Source organism: Humulus lupulus, chromosome 4 (assembly GCF_963169125.1).
Source record: "Humulus lupulus chromosome 4, drHumLupu1.1, whole genome shotgun sequence".
Classification (NCBI taxonomy): domain Eukaryota; kingdom Viridiplantae; phylum Streptophyta; class Magnoliopsida; order Rosales; family Cannabaceae; genus Humulus; species Humulus lupulus.
In genome coordinates this window covers 114,551,645-114,556,752 of record NC_084796.1, presented here as the reverse complement: position 1 = coordinate 114,556,752, position 5,108 = coordinate 114,551,645, and the positions used below count along the sequence as shown (strand labels likewise).

The window sequence follows — 5,108 nt, the reverse complement described above, 5'->3', positions numbered from 1 at the left end:
GATATGATCTACTTACACATTGTAGTGTTATGTTCTTTCCAGAACATTAGCAAAGAAATTAGGGCAGATTTATTAATTAAGATTAATTGGTATCTAAATTCATAAATAAGTTTAAATCAAGGTTCAAATTATAAATAATTAATTTGATAAGGATTTAAATAATTATTTAATTAATTAAATCAATAGAAAATAATACAAGCTTTAATTTTAAGTCCAATGGGCTTATAATCAAATGGGAAATTTCACGGGCCTAAAGCCCCTGATAATTTCAACCTAGGGTTGTTAATTGGATATTATTTTATTGATTTTTTAATAAAATTAAATGACTTAATTGAGTCTATAAAATGAGTGCTAAGTGAGAGATGAAAAGATAAGTTCAAAAGTCAAAATCACAAGTTTCTGATAGTTTTAGATTCTCTCTAAACACAAGTCATTTTCTAAGCCTCTTATTATTCTTTTCTCTTCTTCTCTCTGTATCTATCTCATGTGTTGAGAATTTCCCACTCTAGTCTAGGTGATTCTAAGGATACTTTGGAAGACTGTGAAGATAATAGAAGATCGGTTCAGTTTCTTGATAATACTCTGCGACAAAAAGGATACAAGGGTTAGAGAAACTGAAGGAATGACTCATTCATTCCGCTGCGTATACTATAAGTATTCTTATCATTGTTTCTCTTTGAATTCAATTTTAGAAACATGTTCTAGGTTATCTCATATTAATTTGTTTAATATTAGATCTACATGAAAATAAATAAAGATCTAGTATAAGTTTCCTAACAGAAACTCCATCCGGATCCCACATGGTGGGATCCATCCCTTGGACTGGACCGTCAACCATAATGATCTACATCTCGGAGGATGGAGATTGTGTGAACTCATGAAGTTGGTCCGGGCCTTCAGGGCTTTGATTGCTTATTGGTCATTGGGCCCTAGTTGGGTCTGGGCTTCTCCTAAGAGTTCATGAAGCCCATTCAACAATGTCATGTGTTCTTGGTGGAAAATATGGATAACACATAGTATAGTACATATATACAAAATAATATACAAATGAAAATAGGTACATTCCTGTTTTGCATACTCATACATATATTCATATATAATTACATATGATTGATATATTTTATTTCTTGGTATACATATATGTACTTATATATACATGGAAATAATATATGTCTTATGTTTATAATCTATACAACCTATCACATATGTATACTCACATTTATACCTTACATTTATAAATTGATACACATAAAATCATATATATGTATATAAATAATTCATGTTTATTTTTAACATTTTTTTAATGCATATGTATTAATAACTTCCTAGTCGATCTATATATTCATTGTCAGCTTAATTTTTGTAAATCTATACATATATTTGTTCATACACATATGTTACATATATAAATATATATTTGTTTGGTGCTTTTAAATTGCCATATCAATGTATTTATATTTAGTTATGTATTGAATAAATTTTGCATACTATATATACATATTATGGTTAATGGGTATTTAGTTTCCATATGCAAATTAATATTATTTTACAATATAAATTTAGATGTACTTATTTCTCTAAGTATTATGTCACCATTCAGATATGGCTGAAAACATGGATGTTATTCCTACTGAAAGCACTGGTGGATCTCCCCGAACTCTGGCTTCGACCACAAAGAACCAGTCCTCAAGGGACCAACCTATGCTAGTTTCGGTTCCAACAGTTCTTGTGAGCCATAATGAGAAACCGGAAAAATTCACTGCTGTGAATTTTAAGACTTGGCAGCAGAAAGTGCTATTCTACTTAACAACATTGAGTCTTGCAAGATTCTTGAAAGATGATCCTCCCACTGTTGGGGTGGATGAAGTAGATGTGAAAACTCAACATGCAGTTGAGGCATGGAAGCACGCTGAATTCCTTTGTAGGAATTATATTCTAAATGGCTTATCAGACTCACTGTATAGTGTGTACAGTGTGAAGAAAATGGCTAAATAATTATGGGTCTGATTGGTTCATGGTTTGAAAACTGTATTTTTAAAAAGTGTAATTCTAAAATGAAAATCTGAATATAGTGGTTGAAAATGTATTTATGAAAATATGATTGGTACATTGCCTGTAAACTGTTTTTAAGTTTTAAAAAATTAAATCTGTGATTGGTATAAAATTTGAAAATATAACAAAATCAGAATATGTGATTGGTAGAATTGAATTTAAAAACTATTTAATATTAAATTTGAATGATAAATTTAGTTAAATAAAATTTAAATTTAGAATATTAATTAAATTCATAATAAATTATGTACATTATAATACATTGATTAAAATATTTTATGTACATTATAATTTTATTTTTTTATTTTTGAGGTGGTGTACATTATAAATTCATGTCACTATGAGATATTTTATTAAAAACCTATTGTGCATTTTATTAAATACCTTTTTTCATCCTTGTAAGATTCACCACAAGACCCAAACTAAGTCCAATTCAATAGACAAAACCAATATCTTGAAGAAAAAAAATAACAAAATAATTTCAATTGAAAATATACAAATGAATTTCAAGTCCTTTACTGCAAGTATATTGAATTGGTTACAGGAATTAAATTGACCAATTGATTCTAAAAATGATGAAGAAAAAGATAACAAAGAATACATGCTTTAACTGGTGAAATAGAATTCATACCATTGAGTTCAATCAATTTAGTTCTACAACTTCCAGCATATGGATTATGCAAAGAGAAACAGAGTACACATGGAAAATATACTCTAAAGTAATCAAGTAAAAACAACGGGTGATTTTTCTTTATAATAACAAATTAAAACTAAGAGAAAAATAGGGTACAAAACACTAAGGTGGCCGCATAACTGATAAGATACCATACACTCTCTTGTTGTCGAGGCCACAGTGGTAAAAATTGGCTCCTTGTTTGAGTACAATTACATTTTGGTTTGGTGAGTATGTATTAGGCCACTCACTTAAGCCTCTACATCCCAACACATTGAGCAAAGGCTACTAATTAAGACTTAAAAAATATGAGAAATGAAAAAACATCATATAAATAATCACTACAAAATCCTTTTCTAATCATCATATAAATAAATTCAAGTTCCATAATGTTAGAAATAATCACCATAAGAAGCTAGTAATTAGTTTACAAATTCAAAAAGTTCATAATTTCCATAAAACTATGATAATATCCTGACTTAAAATGATCAAACTGTGTAAAAAAAAAACATATATAAAACACCATGAAAAGAAATATCAATTTCCTACAAAAGAATTTCTCCGATTCATTTTGTTTACTCTAATCATAAACTACTTATAAGATTGTTATATTGGATTCAGCACCATAAGAACTTAGAAATGACACCAAAATCATAAACACAAAAGGCATCATCTGATATGATAAATATATGGTTGTTAATAATTATAAAGAGATTTAATATTGAAACAAATCTTATGAGCAATAGCAGAGATAGCCATAACTTATAATCTCTTTTGCTTCATAAGTCCTTTAATCATAACTACTTATATATATATATATATATATATATATATGTTTCAGATTCAAAGAATTATGCTCTAACTCAGTTTACTCATATCTCCAACAAACATGTTTAAATTTTTCACATGAGCAAAGCAATATATACATATATACTTAATTTCAATGTCCTTTAAAAACAATGCACTACTTCTTTCTAAAACAATGTTGTGCTTCTATATTATCCCAAACATGAAGTATCACAATCACTAGAATTAATATATGAAGCTCAAACAAAGTTCTTATGTGATGTTACCTATATATATACATTATATTTCTCTTTTATGTGTTTTATTTATTTCTCCTACAGTTTTCATGCCATTTTTTTCTCTTTCGGATTTACATACTTAATTTAGCTCACAGTTTAATAAGTTTTTAAGCAAATTATACGGAGGATTCTTGTAAAATTCATAGCACATAAATGATGAGTCAAATTGGGCACTACATTTTGGTTTTATTTTCTAGTATTTTGACTACAGAAGTACCAACTGATCACAAAAATATATTTGTTTAATATATAACAACAGTAATGAATGTGTATCTGAACCTTTAATTATTACTAATGGGGCTGACTTATAGTAAAGAATTTCTTTGGATCTGAAAGAATTTACACAAATCTCAACTATAGCAAGGAATAAAAAACAAAAGTCTGAAACCTTAACAGTTAAAGAAAAATCAAAATTCTCAGATCAAGAAAGCAACGACTAATAACACAAATAAACAACAAATTGAAACATTTTCAAGAAATATATAAGAAAACGTTGATAACCCAGAGAGAAAATCATCAAACAATATAATTTAAAGGACTTATATTATAAATTAAAGAGTATTATTGGTACCTGAAAATGCAGATTGAGAAAATGGCAGAGAGATTTGGCAATCGGCATGGTCTTCATGTCGTTCATCGTCAGACATCCTATCCTGGTAGTGATCTAGAATCCTAAGCTGGTATCGCAAACGAAGAAGAGTGGTATTGGAGGTGGTAGACCGACAATCGCATGAACATCCTTTTATTGTTATGTGAAGTCTGATGAAGAGAAAGTGGAGAACAAGATAAAGAGAAGAAGTTTTGGGATGTAATATTTAGAATGAGAGAAAACGTGAAATAATCGTTTTCAATCTTGTAGTGTGAAATTAGGATATGAATTTGGATTGACTTTTTGAAAATGAAAACCAAACAAGTATTATTATGGGACCCACCATAATTATGTTTTGGAAATGATAAAATCAAATTTAGATATGCTACCAATCAGGCCCTATGGGACTCCTTGGACCACAAGTACAAATCTGAAGATTCTGGAGCGAAGAAATTCTTTGTTGGCTAATTCTTGAACTTCAAGATGGTAGATTCCAAAGATGTGATAAGCCAAGTGCATGATTTTCAGTTGATTATCCATGGAATACATGCTGAAGGGATGGTCTTGAGTGAGTCTTTTCAAGTAGCTGCTATTATAGAGAAGCTACCCCCTGCAAGGCTAGACTTCAAAAATTATCTGAAGCATAAGCGAAAGGAAATGACTGTTGAAGATCTCATTAGCAGACTTTTCATTGAAGAGGATAACAAAG

The 5,108-nt window shown here is 29.2% G+C and overlaps 1 long non-coding RNA gene across 1 annotated transcript; it reads right to left on the bottom strand.

The window, feature by feature from the left end:
* Nucleotides 1–2,640: 2,640 nt before the first annotated feature.
* On the bottom strand, nt 2,641–4,679 carry LOC133830736 (uncharacterized). The gene is made up of 2 exons (XR_009892193.1): nt 4,382–4,679; nt 2,641–2,984 (listed from the first exon to the last, which is right to left on the bottom strand). It is a non-coding gene; the product is annotated as an uncharacterized LOC133830736 (long non-coding RNA).
* Nucleotides 4,680–5,108: the final 429 nt, after the last annotated feature.